Source organism: Podarcis bocagei (assembly GCF_964188305.1).
Source record: "Podarcis bocagei genome assembly, chromosome: 16".
Lineage (NCBI taxonomy): Eukaryota > Metazoa > Chordata > Lepidosauria > Squamata > Lacertidae > Podarcis > Podarcis bocagei.
The window spans coordinates 33,032,551-33,048,265 of NC_138142.1; the positions used below are offsets into that span (position 1 = coordinate 33,032,551).

At 48.5% G+C, this 15,715-nt stretch overlaps 1 long non-coding RNA gene and 1 pseudogene across 2 annotated transcripts; both read left to right on the top strand.

Moving 5' to 3' along the window:
• The first annotated feature begins 3,483 nt into the window (after positions 1-3,483).
• LOC308575557 (mediator of RNA polymerase II transcription subunit 22 pseudogene) lies at positions 3,484-4,850 on the top strand (annotated as a pseudogene). The gene has a single exon. The product of its transcript is annotated as a mediator of RNA polymerase II transcription subunit 22 pseudogene (transcript).
• A 5,246-nt stretch (positions 4,851-10,096) lies between these two features.
• Positions 10,097-12,586, top strand: LOC308575030. Its single transcript, XR_014002675.1, has 2 exons — positions 10,097-10,813; positions 11,330-12,586. It is a non-coding gene; the product is annotated as an uncharacterized lncRNA (long non-coding RNA).
• Positions 12,587-15,715: the final 3,129 nt, after the last annotated feature.

A 15,715-nucleotide genomic window follows, 5' to 3' on the forward strand; every position in this document is an offset into this window, starting at 1 on the left:
AACCATTTGGAGAGATTTTTCCAAGATACTTCCTTCTGCAGAAGAAATATTTGAGTTCATTAAGAGTCAAGATGGCTTCAGGATTGCTCTCCTGTACTGTTTCAGGCATGTGGTTTTTGTGTGCACTTCTGAACATTCGTTTTATTTATGGCCCCTTGGAATTATTATAACATATTCCAGTCACGCTAAATCATTCAAGGTGTGGCGGAGAGCTGGTGAGGGGTGCAATTTAGCAAGAGGGGGTGTGGTCTGGGGAGAGCTGAAAAGGGTTAAGGCTATAGTCTTCCAACAAAGCAATTTTTATCTCTCCACTTTAAAAGTCAGAGTGGTAAAGTGCTATATCAGATGTTGGCTGAAGCCCATCATTGGGGCAGCTGTCCCTCCATCTCCCAGCAAATACTGTACTCAGTGTTGCCTGGTAAGCATAATCTTGACACAAGGGCTAGAAAATAGCAGTTAAACTTGTGTGATTGACCCGCAGCAGATTGTCAAACGTTGTATAGGGGAGGGGCAACAGGCTGAAACAAGACCCAGGAAGAACTGACAGGTGAAAGAAGAGGACTTAAGGGAGGGCTGTCAGAACATTTTGATCATTGACACAAAAACGTAAAGATTTTCTACAGGGGACTGGAAACAGTCGGTGCTGTTCTACACTCTCCTAGCTGCAGTGCAAGCTCTCGGCTTAAGAAATGGAAACCCGGGTTGAGTCACTCCTACATCATCACCAACTAGGGGCCTGTCCAATTAGCTCAGGCTAGTTAATGCAATTACGGACACCAACTTGATTACATTGCAACCCCCAAGAGCGTCCTATTAGCACATCTAAATGCGTTTGCTAGCTGGCTTCAGTCGGAAGGCAGTCACCGGAAAACAAGCTCAGCAAGAAGGGGAGATCCTCTCGCTCCTGGGAGCTGGAACGTTTCCAACCAGAGACACCAACTTTTCTTTTAACAAGCCATGAAGCTATGCATGGAAAGCTGCCTTATAGCAAGCCAGAGGATTGGTCCTCTCAGCTCGGTATTAGACTTGAATGGTAGCGGTTCTCCAGCATTGCAGACTGAAATCTTTTCCCAGGCCTACATGGAGATGCCAGAGATTGAGCCTGGAACTTTCTGCATGCTCTTCTGCTGAGTTAGGGTCCTTCTCCTAAAATAAAGTAAGATTCCAGTTTTCATGGTTCCACATGAATGCCTGATACAAATAAGAATACAGTGGTACCTCGAGTTAAGTGCTTAATTCGTTCTGGAGAGGTCCGTTCTTAACCTGAAACTGTTCTTAACCTGAGGTACCACTTTAGCTAATGGGGCCTCCTGCTGCGCGATTTCTGTTCTCATCCTGAAGTAAAGTTCTTAACCCGAGGTAGTATTTCTGGGTTAGCGGAGTCTGTAACCTGAAGCATCTGTAACCTGAAGCGTCTGTAACACGAGGTACCACTGTATAGGAAGCTGGCCCATGTACCCTTGCGAGGAACGCTTGAAGGAGCTGGGTATGTTTAGCCTGGAAAAGAGGAGACTGAGAGGAGATACGATAGCCATTTACAAATATTTTAAGGGCTGTCCCATGGAAGTTGGAGCAAACTTCTTTTCTCCTGCTCTGGAGGGTAGGAACTCAAGCCAATGGCTTCAAGTTGCAAGAAAGGAGACTTCGACTAAGCATCAGGAAGAACTTTCAGACAGCAAGAGCTGTTTAGCAGTGGAACAGACTTCCTTAGAAGGTGGTGAATTCTCCTTCCTTGGTGGTTTCCAAGCAGAGGTTGGGTGGCCATCTGCCATGGATGCTTTAGCTGAGATTCCTGCCTTGAAGTGGGTTGGACTAGATGACCCTTGGGGTCCCTTCCAACTCTACGATTCTATGATTCTAGCTCAGTACTGTCCACACTGACTGGCAGTGGCTTCTCCACGGCTTCAGGCAGGCGACATTCCCAGATCTACCTGGAGATGGTGGGGATTGAAACTGGGACATCCTGCATGCAAAAAGGGGGAAAACTGGAAGGTTTGTTGCATACCAGCGAAAAATCCACTTTAATTAACTAACTGGTCTGTATGTGATTAATCTGCAGAATAGCAACAATCTGAAACATCCTTCATTCAGTGTATCTGAAGAAGTGTGCATGCACATGAAAGCTTATACCCAGAACAAACCAACTAAGTCTCTAAGGTGCTACTGGACAATTTTCTTATTTTATTTATCCTTCATTTTGACTCACTTAAGATCAGGGCATAACATCTACAGAGGCTGATAGGTGTGTGTTTTTTTTGCTCTCTCCTAGGCTGGAAATGTAAAGTGGTCAAAAGAGCCTGTCTGGCACTCTCCATTTGTGTTTTTTTTACTTTTCATTTCAAAGGAACCAGGAGATAAGAGGCACTGCACTCTTACTATCTCAGCAACCTGTCAGGAGAAAGCGGGGAGATAAAAGGTATTCAATCATGTTCTCCTGACCTTAGTCTACTACTAATTGGTGATGCTTCAGGCAACACCTGGTCTTAGTGGAACCCCAAAATTTAGATTATAATATGTATAACTTTACTTGTGGTACTTCAGCCCTGCGATGTCTGGGGGCCACTCCTGCTTGCTCTCCTGCAAGGGGGTTTAGACTTCTGCCCTAAAGTCCGCTCCTGATGATGTCATTACTTATTATGTGCCAGAATCCAACTTACTGGAAAGAAGTACAGATTATCAAAATTCTGACACACCCCACCAGGTATGTAAACCAGTAAACCCAACCTCAAAACCTAGACAGCATTTCCTTGGGGTTCTGACAGTACCAACACCCAAGGGGAAAACCAATCCTTTAAAGTAGTAAACTGCTCCCACTTTGTCCACCCAGCCTGAGGCTGGAGATCTCAGTCTGCACTCTGGATGTGCCCAGAATCCCAAGTATGAAGAGCTAAAGGACCAGTCTCTGCTTCTGGGGTCTCACACACTAAAAATGAATTACCATATTTTTCGCCCTATAGGGCGCACTTTTTCCCCTCCAAAAATGAAGGGGAAATGTGTGTGCGTCCTATGGGGCAAATGCAGGCTTTCACTGAAGCCTGGAGAGCGAGAGGGGTCGGTGCGCACCGACCCCTCTTGCTCTCCAGGCTTCAGGAAGCTATCCCCCCCAGCCCGGCAAGCTCCCAGAGCGATGCCAAAGCTGCGCGCAGCTTCGCCATCGCTCTCCGACCCGTTCTGGGGGCTGGGGTCGGGGGAAGCTCCGGCTTCCCCCACCCCCAGCCCTGCAAGCTCCGGGAGCCACTCTGGCTCCCATTCTGGGGGCTGGGGTCGGGGGAAGCTCGGGCTGGGGAGCCTGGGGGGGAAAAATAATTTTCCCCCTTTATTTCCCCCCCCAAAAAAAAATCTAGGTGCATCCTATGGGCCGGTGCGTCCTATAGGGCGAAAAATACGGTATTATTTTTTGAGCAGCATAAGACTAGCTGGCTAAGATAGCTTAGCTGGCTAGAGCATGGTGCTGATAAATGCCAAGGTTGCAGGTTAAATCCTTGTATGGGGCAGCTGCATATTCCTGCATTGCAGGGCTTGGGCTAGATGATGCTCAGGGTCCCTTTCAATTCTACAATTCTAACACCTGCATGGTGTTCCCAATCCTTTTCACTCCTGTTTACTGGCCATCTTTCTTTTTTTTCCTTTTCCCCGCCCCATGGATTGGACGTAGCCAATGAAGGAGGACTTATTCGCAAGAGTAAAAGGAAAAATAGCCGCCTGTCTTCAAGAGGATTACACGTATTGAGTAAGCGAATGTTATAAGAATTCTAAGGTCCCAAGTATAAAATAAACATTCATAAATGTACAAGGCAAACACTTAAGTATATAAACCATGTGTCTGTAATAGTACAGGAGAGCAATCCTGAAGCCATTTTGACTCTCCCAGTGAGCTCAAATATTCCTCTGCAGTGAGGAAGGAAATGAGAAAGCCTCCTTATTGTCTCTTTACTCAAATCCTGTCTTGAGGGAGTATTTGTGTATGAATAGGGTGAGCCTGTGACCTGCATTCAGGAAATAAGCATTTAGCATCTCAAAAGGCATGGCCGGGCTGCCCAGGTGGAGCAGTCAGTGACAATTGTCAGCTATCTTGATAAACAGGATTTCTGTTGGGGACCACCTCCGCCTGTGATGTATGTATGATGTTTGGGGTGGTGGTCTTGAGCTACAGAATGGGCAATTTCAAAAGTCTATATAAGGGCTTGCACACCATTGTTCAGGGAACCTACTCAAGGACTCTATACGGGCTCTTGGATACACCATAAGGGGAAAGGAGCGTTTTTTTCTTTAACACTTAAGATTGTCTCCTTGCCACCACAATGTCGCAGCAGCGCGTGCTCCCCAAGAGCAAGGAAACCTTCCTTCAGTCTTACAACAAGAGGCTGAAAGATGACATCAAGTCGGTCATGGATAACTTCAGAGAGATAATCAAAACTGCAAAGATTGAGGAAGAAACCCAAGTTTCTCGGGCAACCCAAGGCGAGCAGGACAACTGCGAGATGCATGTCAGAGCTGCAAATATTGTTCGGGCTGGCGAGTCTCTTATGAAGCTTGTCTCTGACCTAAAACAGTTCCTGATCCTCAATGACTTCCCTGCCATCAACGAAGCCATCAACCAGCAGAACCAGCAGTTGCGCAGCCTTCAGGAGGAATGCGACAAGAAGCTGATTGCCCTGCGTGATGAGATCTCCATAGACCTCTATGTGCTGGAGGAAGAATATTACTCTTCCGGCTACAGTCTGTGTAACACCAACAACCTCCCGCTGTGTGAAGCATATTGGAGACAGGAGCCAACCACGTCCTCTCCAGGCCTAGCCATGCCTCTGGTGGCTGCCATGCATGGAGAAGGCCTGATAGAGCATGCCTGAAAAGGGAGCCTGCAATTGGCGTTGTTAAAAGTAGGATTTTGTGGGGGATGTTAATTGTAAAAATGTATATTCCTCTAATTGTTTACAAATTGTTTGAATAAAGTCAATTTTTATATATACAAAAAAACCCAAACAATTTCCAACACAGCTGCAAACTGAGGAGGACCCCAGCTTTAAAAGGCTGGATCACGTTTAGCGTTTGGGGCTTCCTTCGCTCGGTGATCACCTTGCCAACTCAAATCCCACCCTGCTCCGCCCTGCAAAGCTGCCCAGGCGAGGCCCCCTTCACCTCCACATCCGGCCTTCGCCCTTATTTCTTGTTCCGGAGAGTCCTTGCTACCGATCGATGGGTTTTTTTTAGTGCAGGGGGATTTTGGAGAGGTCGCTTGTGCCCACTCTGCGATCTCTGCTTGGCTAGAAGAGCCATGCAAGGTAAGCTGGTTTCCCCCACCCCTGCTGACACCCCAGTGCAATATATATGAGCTTTGTTTGGGGGTGGGTGTCTTTCTTTCCCGAATTGTGCGCCACGGGACGCAGCTGAGCACATCGTGCGCCGTGTGGATTAGGAAGGTGGATTTGTACCGAGTCGGGCTGTTGCTGCATCTGGTCCAGTATTGTCCACACTGACTGGCAGCAGCAGCAGCGTTCCCCGGGGTTCCAGGCGGGGGTCTTCTCCCTGCCCTACCCGGAGATGCCGGCGATTTCTGCATGCCAAGCAGGCGATCTAGCGCTCTGGGTGCTCGGTTTGGAGACGAGAAGTTTGAAAAAGCGCACCAGGCTTGTACAGTAGAGGGCGGAGGCAGGCAAGGGCATCGGATGTAGAGGATCTTGGATTTACCGAGCCTGCAAGTCGCGGTTTTGCGGCTGGATCCAGGCCCTGTTTACTCCCGCCTATCGATCCCGGCGGGATTTATCACTCCTCCGGAATAGGGCGCCATCGATCGGGTTGGGATATTTGTAAAACGCGTCAGAGCTCGTGATCGATTTCGCTCCTGGAGAAATTGCTGTCTAGAATTGTGCTGCAGCCTCCTGGGGATTTGGGGCTGTCTAGGGTTGTGGCAGCCGCCTTTGGAAGAGCTGTACAGGGTGGCGATATTTATTACGTGTTTTTTTAGGGAGGCCTGTATGCCGTTTAATAAAAATAACATAGATGATATAAAATAGCCATTAAAAAGCATTAAAAAGAGATTTTTGAGAACGGTGTATCATAATTATCGAATTATAGATCAAATAAACAGATTTGAGAAACAAATGTGCAGAATGCAAGCACCGTAAGCTATAAAGGCATTGGGGTTAGTATGATCCGCACAAGATCGAGGGCTACTTTCCTTTAATCTTGTCTGGAAGTTACTGTGCAGTAACTGCCTATTTCCATTGAAGGATAAACACTGTATTTGCTCAGATACACTCATTTCCTATGCTGCAGGGCTGACGATCGCTGGTACCCAAAATAGTTCCCAGGATTTAGCCTCCGTTCGTTCAGCTAAAACCTCCTGGCTGCCCTGCACAGGGGCATTTTCTTTCCCCAGTACCGTACAGTAGCTAGGCAGCTAATTGATTCACCGCCACCCAGGACGGAAATTCCATAAGGACTAGAAACATCAGTCGTCGTTTTTAAAGTCACATAGTTTAATCAGAGTATTTTTAATCAACAAACAATTGTTTACAAGCCAGCACATTGACGCTACAATACAAGACCTGTGGGGGTGCCCCTGCAGAGGTAGAGATTATTTGGTTTGCTTGAGAGACTGCAGGGAGGAGGGAGGGGCTGGTTGTCTTCAAAGTTGTGATAATATTATTAGTAATATTAGCCAAGGTGATTGCAAATGGTTAGTGGCCAATTACGGGTTAGTCAACGGCTACTTTGAGTAGAACCAACACTGAACACCCCTCATAGCTTTTGTTAACCCACACTAACTGTTTTTGTGAGGTGGGGGCACCCATATGCGTCTGTATTATTCCTTGACTCTGGGCCTCTGGAGGGAGATTCTCCTCGCAGTATCAAGATGGCTGGCATCCTGCTGATTGCGCCAGGCGGGCCTTGACAATATTTCGATGTTTTCTCCTTCCCGAGTAAAAATACCCATCTGCGTGAGCAGATTGGCAAAGGGGGTTTGGGGTTTTGCAGAGCATGTGTTCTGGAGCAGGGCTGTGTCCCAGAGGAGGCCGCAGAAAAGATGTCTCGCCTTAATTTTCTCTGTCACATGAAGTGCTTCTTCAGAAGAGCTGCGGATCGGCACGCAACGAACCAGCCGGCTACTTGTGTCGTTCCTGAACTGTGGAGGGTATTGTTGCGACAACCAAATTTCAGTCTTTCCTTTGGAATAACGTCACAGCCAAAGTTGTTCATATCAGTTGCTCTGATGTTGCATACAGTGGTACCTCGGGTTACATATGTTTCAGGTTACATACGCTTCAGGTTACAGACTCTGCTAACTCAGACATAGTGCTTCAGGTTAAGAACTTTGCTTCAGGATGAGAACAGAAATCGTGCTCCCACGGCGCGGCAGCAGCAGGAGGCCCCATTAGCTAAAGTGGTGCTTCAGGTTAAGAACAGTTTCAGGTTAAGTACGGATCTCTGGAACGAATTAAGTACTTAACCCGAGGTACCACTGTATTTAAATTAGCACGCTTGTGGAGAGAGGGACTGTATTTTGGGGTGGGGGCCAAAGAAAGAGAAGAAAAGACAGTGAAAAAATGCCTTTTCATTGGAGCCTGGTCCAAATCTGTGTGCATTGCTGTTTCAGTAGCATTTCTGCCAATGATAATTTTAATGTCTCACTTGCTTTATGAGCACTCTGTATTGAGCACTGCAGTCTCACATGATTAGGAAGCTGCCTTGTGTGGAGTCGGGACTGTTGGCCCATCATGCTCAGTATTGTCGACTCTGACTGGCAGCAGCTTCCCAAGGTTGCAGGCAAACATAATTCCTGGTCCTAGCAATTATTGCATGCAGAAGGTCCCAGGTTCAAAGCAGGTGCTTTGCCACTGAGTTAGCAGCCCTTGAAACAGGAAGCTTTTTTATACTGAATCAGACTATTGGTTCACCTGGCACAGTGTTACTACACTGGCTGGCAGCAGCTGCCACAGGTTTCAAATCGGATATTCTCTGCCCTACCTGGAGGGAGACACTGGAGATTGAATCTGGAACCTTCTGCCTGCCTGTGCTCTGCCACTGAGTTACGCCTAGTTCCTGATTATAGCACAGCGCACCATGTATCTTTATACATCAGCAGTGTAGAATTTTTTTGGCTCCGTGTGTCAGGACTTCAAAGCTCACAGCAGGCAGCAAGATGCTGATAATGGGAAGAGATTTTTTTTTTTTTTTTGCTTCCTTTCAAAGGAAAGAGCCTCTTCATTATCAGCTTTTTGCTGTCTGCCCTGTGTGGTTGAACTGAGCAGTTTCAGATGCGCAGGAGAGCGCTCTTGCACACCCAGAACCAGCAGGATCACCGGCCTGTCACATCAGCCAGTAGGGGTGGGAGACAGTGCTGCTGGGTCCTTAGTGCTGGGTTTCAGCCTCAAACAAGAGCACAGGGGTTGCTTTAAAGTCCTTTGCCCAAAGCATGCTGCGAAGCAGGTTGTGCTAATCCTTTCAGCGACTGGCTAGGGGTCAGCAGGTAGGGGAGCAGAGGTTGTGAATGGGCACAGCTCATGAAATACAATGGTACCTCGGGTTACATACGCTTCAGGTTACATACGCTTAAGGTTACAGACTCCGCTAACCCAGAAATAGTGCTTCAGGTTAAGAACTTTGCTTCAGGATGAGAACAGAAATCGTGCTCCAGCGGCGCAGCGGTAGCAGGAGGCCCCATTAGCTAAAGTGGTGCTTCAGGTTAAGAACAGTTTCATGTTAAGAACAGACCTCCGGAACGAATTAAGTACTTAACCCGAGGTACCACTGTACTCAGATCCTGTTTTTCAATTATATTAGCATTGCTTCTTTCAGTTTCTCATATTGCATCGGATCATTTGTTTATTGTGTCTCAGGTTGTTTTCTATGGGATTCGAATGTTTATGCCACAAAATGCAGTGTAGGAAAGGAAGCGATACAGATGCAATTAAAAACTACATGGCGTCTAGCGCATGTAAATCAGAGGCTACAACAGGGAGAGGAAAACCATTAAGTGACTTGCCGAGGCCCTCAGCAATTTTAAAGCGGCGGGGAAGATTGGGAATCACTGATGGAGGGCTTTAAGTTCTGGGCCTCTACAGTCCATAGCTGTCAACTTACAGATTTGAAAATAAGGGACCAGTAGCCTCGAAAATAAGGGATCAGCAGCCAAAATAAGGGATCTTCAGAGCAAAGGTATGTTCAACTTCTGAGCCCCTCCGAGCCAAAGGCAGAAAGCCCAGCCAGCAGCCAATCGAAGCCTCAAGCGGTGGTTCCCACAGTGCAGCAACCCGGCAAAGGGGATGCAGCAAGGAAAACCACAGTCACCTCTCCGCTGGGAAGCGCTGAGCAAAGGCAAGTCCCCAGGCAATGCGGCCAATTTGATCGGCACAAGGCATGCAAGCTCCACCCCCCAGCCGTTCTTAGACTCCTTATTGGGTGAGCAACGCAGCCAAGAAACACAGTTGGAGCCTCCCTCCTCCCTGGCTGGCAGGGAGGGAGGGAGAGGGGCTGCTTCCTTTGAAACCCGGGAAATTTAAGGGACATCATCAATAAGGGACAGCAGCGGGACACGGCGCTGGGATAAGGGACTTTCCCACCAAATAAGGGATGGTTGACAGCTATGCTACAGTCAAACCTTGGTTCCTGAACGCTGAAAGTAACTGCTCCGGTTTTCGAACGTCTTTCGGAAGCCGAACGTGCTGTGCGCCTTCCGTTTTGAGTCTCTCTATTGTATCAAGGCTTCCGCTTTTGGTTGTCGGAACGTTTCGGAAGTTGAACGGTCTTCCGGAATGGATTACGTTTGACAACCGAGGTTTGACTGTACTACTGTTTGGCCCAGTGTAGGGCAGAGGTGGGGAACCTCAGGGTGGGGGTCAAATAGGTTTGGAGTCTGGCCAACACCAGGCCAGAGCAGGTCATGTGATAACCGCCTGGCTTCTTCAAAAGCTTCTTGAGATCATCTGTGGACCTCAGAAGGTTTTGGGGTGCTCCACATAGCAGCCCATCTTTGGACTCAAATGGACTCCACAAATGAGTGTGTGTGTGTGTCTGTGTGTGTGTGTGTGTGTGTGTGTGTGTAAAATTGTGTGTGTGTGTGTAAAGGATAAAAACCAGGCACAACCATTTCCCCCCTGATTATTTTATTAACATGCTAAAAGTCAGTCCACAAAGCAGCTTCTGTCAGTGCCCTGTGGAGACGCTGATTGCCATTTGCAGAGGGGCCCGTTGGAGGTTTTCCGCAACCAGAGTAGGGGTGGTGGAGCGGCTTGCCAGTGCACGAGAGTTATGTGGCGGCCATCTTTGTAGCGGGTTCTGGCCCAACAGCAGGCTGGCCCTGGAGCAGAGGGCGCGTGGATCTCGCGAAGGACAGTCCTTTCCCGTCGGTGGGATTGTGGGGCCCTTGTAATTGGGCTGTAGGTTTAGCTCAGGGCTTGGTAATAGGGAAATGAGACCCGCTGGAATTTAAAACTGGTGATGGTCTAAGGATTTGCCCCTTCCCTCTCCCCGTCTTGTGGGAGCCGATCTGTTTCAGTTTTCTGTAGCCCAGGCTGCGTTATGCACCATAGATTTAAAGCACATTGCTTTCCTCAAATAATCCTGGGAACTGTAGTTTGCTGTCCCCATCCCGAGCTACAATTCCCAGCACCCTTAAAGTACAGTTCCCAGGATTCTTGGGGGGTGTGGCGTGTGCGTTTAAATGTATGGTGAATATGCAGCCCCAGTTTTAATCCCAACTATCTGGACCAGTAAATTTTCATTCTTAGTTCAGATCTTTTAATCCCTTCTCACTACTTCTGAGTCTTAGCAACTGGCTCTGAATTAGTAGCTGTTGTGGTAATGGTTTAAGGCAGTGTTTCCCAAACGTTTTTGGGCAACGGCACACCTGCTTACCGGAAAAAAATCTCGCGGCACACCACCATTAAAGCCCCGCCCCGTGACGTCAGCGCGCAGCGTCACGCCGGGAGGGACGCACAAAAGTGAACGTTTTTTCCCTCCCCCTTGCCGGGGTGGGAGGAGGCAGCAGAGCGAGGGCAGCTGAGGCGGCGGCGGCAGCTGAGGCGGCGGCGGCTGCGATAGCGGGCGGAGGAGGAGCCGTCGCCGGGAGTTGCTGCTGCTGCTGTTGCTGCTGCTGCCCGGACATGCCGGCCTCCTCCTCCTCCGCTGTCTCGCGCTCCTCCCTTTTGCGCGCGCTGCCCCGCCGCTCGGCACGACCACCGCGGAGCCGCCCCGGCTCGACGCGGATCCTCGCCGCCGCCGCCTCTCGCCGCCGCCTCTCGCCCGCCTCCCTCCCACGGCACACCAGCCGGTGTCTCACGGCACACTAGTGTGCCGCGGAACACCGGTTGGGAAACACTGGTTTAAGGAATCCATGAAGGGGTTTTTTTTGTCACGTCTGCAGGAATTGAGTATATTCTGGTGGGGAAAGATATAGTATGCAAGAGATCAGATGCCTATTAAATGGAATTTGCTCTCTTGGCAGATTCTTTCACCGGCTTGCAGCTGACCTCTGGCAGATCATATCTTAATTGCGTATGTTAAAATTCTCTGGGTTTTTGTGAGGATAATATGGAGAAGGGGAGAGCCATGTTAAGCCACCTTGAGCTCTCTGGAGGAACAGGTGGGATAAATATGCAATAATATTTTAAAAATGAGAGATTTAAAACCTGGCAAGTTTGGCTATCTCAGTATTGATGATTTTGAAATCTATAAACATTTGCTCTTAAGGATTTCACATGAGGTGTGTTTTGCACACTGGGGCTGGCGGCGGCGGGGGGGGGGGGAGAGACTTGTGGTCCGTGTCTCAATGGTGGCGTTCATGCCATTAATGTTTGGATCTAATACTATGGTGTTCAGTTTCGGAGCACAAAACCTATAAATAACTTATCTATGAATGTTCTCAAAATGGCTTTTTAACCTGCCATTTCTAATAAGAATTTCTTTCCTGATCCCAAATATATGTGGAACGCCCTCTCATCAGATGCCAAACATACATGACTTTTAGAAGACATCTGAAGTCAGCCCTGTATATGGAAGTTTTTAATGTTTTATGGTGTTTTTATATTTTGCTGGAAGCCACCCAGAGTCAGATGGGTAGCATATAAATAAAAAACTATTATTATAATTATATATCTATATATCTCTATATATTGGAGGGGGTGGGGGAAGAGCAGCTATAAGGCTTTTCATTTTGTTTACTAGCAAACAAACCCTGAACTGGGCGGTGGGCAAGTCTGGTCTGACCCGCCAAACCACAGTGGGGGGTAGCAGCAGGCTAATTTTTCAAAGTGCAGACATTTTTTAAAAAACGCATTAAAATATTACAAGTCTAGCAATGGCTCTCTTCTCTACCTCTGTCCCAAGGCTGGCCTGCCCCCTTCTCTTCCCTGCCTCTCCCCTCCCTGCCCACTGCAATCTAGCGCCTTCTCAATGGCTTTCAGTGAAGGGACGTTGGCTACGCGGCTATCATCATGGCTATTGGAAAGTGGGAGCGCCCTCCCGTGGGTGAGTGGCACGTGAGCTTGAGGGTACCCCCCTGTTTTGTTTGTTACCCCCCTCCCCAAACTCCAGAGAGGGTCCAAGCCCCACCCTTGCTTTGAATATATTACAGTACGTGCAAAAATTAAATACCACTAGCCCCACCTAATATGGGTAGGATAAGGGGACGTTAGGGTAAGGCAGGCTGTGTGTCGTGGCGGAGGGCTGGGGGGTGGCATGGGAGACGGGAGAGGTGGGTTTGGTGCCGCTGCAGCTGCTGCCGTTCAGGGACTGGGGTCCTTTTTCCGTTTCTGGAAGCGCCGGAACTTCCCCTGGATGGCGAGGGCGGCCTTCTCCGTCTCGGGCGCATTCAGGTCAATGTCTACTTCCTCTTCTTCTGCTTCTACCACCTTCTTGGCACTCCCCGCTTTGTCTGTGTGGAGAATCAACAGGTGCACGCATTGAACACAGAGTAGGGAATGGCACCGTAGCGGACATTTGCACAAAAGTGATCGAGAGGGTGGAGCGACTCTGCTGCAAGGGAAGGTTGCAGACTTCTTTGTTCAGAAAAAAGGCAAATAAGCAGCAACATGATAGAAGTTTATAAAGTTATGCTAGGCAAGGAGAAAGTGGATATAGAGTTTTTCTCCCCCCCTTATTGTTGGCTGCTCTGAGCCCAACTTCGGCTGGGGAGGGCGGGATATAAATACAATTTTTTTATTATTATTATTATTCTAGAGTTTGAGGACATCCAAGAAAATGGATGGTTCAGGCAGATAAAGGAATAAACCAGGTGAGGGGAGCCGATGGGTCTCAAACCCTCAAAGAGTTAGGAGCTTCCCCTGCACGTGAAGGCAGGTTCTGGAGAGTTGAGTGGACAAGACCAATAGTGGGTCCAATGGTCAGGAAGGCAGTTTCTGCACGTGCTGTAGAGGGAAGTGAGGGGCAGGTAGGACTCGTCACCGGGGAAGGTAGCTCATCTAGGAGGAGGAAAACTCTCATCCTAAACCTTCACTGCCTTGCGGCTGTACTAATCCGCGAGGAAGGCTTCGGGAGTAAACCCTGAGGAAAAATCCATACCCGCTGTCTTGCGGGACATCTTAAGGAAAAGAAAACCCTACACAAAAACAGAGTGGAGTCCCTAAGATGGTTGGCTGGGGCCTTGTACAGTGGTACCTTGGGTTACATACGCTTCAGCTTACATACGCTTCAGGTTACAGACTCCACTAACCCAGAAATAGTACCTCGGGTTAAGAACTTTGTTTCAGGATGAGAACAGAAATCGTGCTCCGGCGGCGCAGCGGCAACAGGAGGCCCCATTAGCTAAAGTGGTGCTTCAGGTTAAGAACAGTTTCAGGTTAAGAACAGACCTCCGGAACGAATTGAGTACTTAACCCGAGGTACCACTGTACACCTCCTTCTGGCCACTCCTGCCAAATGTCTTGCTCTGCTTTCCTTTGGACCACATCAGCGATGCTAAGAAGGGGGTCTTGTCATCTGGACAGCCCAGGACCTCCATACACACTGCCCAGACATGCGCCCCAGAGAGGTCATTTCTAATGCAGCAAAAAACATGCAGAAGGCAGCAGTTATGAGTTATCGTCACATCTGGCACTGTGGTTATCAAACGGTTTTGTTGTAAGCCAAAAATCTCAGGGGATAAGCTATTTTTGGCTTACAACAGTTTGACTTGGCCCCCAGAAGTGTGCTCCATTGTCTTTCAAGACAAGTGGACGCTAACAACCTTCTCACTGGACTACAACTCCCATCAACGCTGAACATTGGTCACGCTGGCTGAGGCTGATGGGGATCGGAGTCCAACAACCACATTGGCGACCCCTGACATGACTGAAATGACCCTGTTCAGCACGGTATAACTCAGCAACTGTTGTTTGAAGGAGACAGAGGACCACGGCTTCTGTTTCTACCAGCAGCAGACACCACTATAAAGAGGAGTACAGATCCCTCTCAGCCAATCAGCCATTGGTTAGGTAAGTGTGTCAGACTGCAGCTCCCATTAACCCAACAAGTATGGCCCATTGGCTAGGGATGGAGGGAGCTGCAGTCCTACAGAATCTGAAGGACCACAGGTTATCCTGCCCCTGTTTCACAGGCCCAAACAATATAACAGTCATTTGCCAGCAACTAGGTAGTTGTGGTTCTTAAGAGCCAATAAACTCGGGATGCTGCCAGCCTTCACCCACATAAGCTGTCATGTTCAGTCTTCACTCTGCCCCCATTTTTGATGATCCGTCCCAACCACCCAAATCCTGCCCTGGATCTGCTCCTCCTCCCACTCCACAGGGTCAGTATATTTAAATCAAATCGACAGAGTGTGCTGGATTACCCAATAAACAGGCTCAGCACGTGCTTAGGGTGTCAGCCAAGAGCAGCAGCGAAAGAAAAAATTATTGAAGAATTTGACATTTGATATTTAAAAAAGCATCAAAGGCGTCATCTAGAAGCAGCTGCTTTAATTTCAGCATGCATCTCAGTTTTGTGTGATTTTGAAAAACAATTTTTATTGTATGGTTTAGCATTGCTTTCATTTTGAATTACATATGGGGGGAACCATATCTTTTCAGTGCTTAGGGCCTTAATCTGGCCCTGAATAGGCAGCTGCTGGTAGGCAGAAACTTGGATGAGGGTATTGAATGTGATGCCCTCAGATATTGGTGGACTACAATTCCCATCATCCCTGACCACTGGCCATGCTGGCTGGGGTAATGGGAGTTAGCGTCCAGGAGGGCACCACATTGGTGTCCCCTGATTTAGGAGAACATGCACATGTGCCAATTGCCAGTTGTAAAAAATAAAATAACAATTTTATTATTTATATCCCGCCTATCTGGGTTTCCTCAGCCATTCTGGGTGGCTTCCAGCACATAAAAAATAAAATAAAAAAGCACTTTTTAAAAAAGCATCCAAATGGGAAGCCAAAAAAGGATCAAGACACTTCAGGACATTTGAAGTAGCCATTTATGCCTGCCCTCCACCAGGGGTACGGCCTGCGTGCGTTTTGAACTCGGGACATCAGTGCCAGAGCACAGTCTACTCTTTGAGTAGGCCCTGTGAGGGCGCTGACCTTCACAGCCTAGCCCTGCCCTGCCCTAGAGGTGGTCAGGGCAGCATGGATATTGGGTTGCCTAGCAACCACAGGCAGAGAGCTGCAAGGGCAGAAAGCATCGCAGCCTCCAGGTTGCCTAGCAACCGTTAGCTGACGGGGCCTAAGTACCACTGCCTCTATTCCTCCCACCCTTTCTTCCTTTGGCGT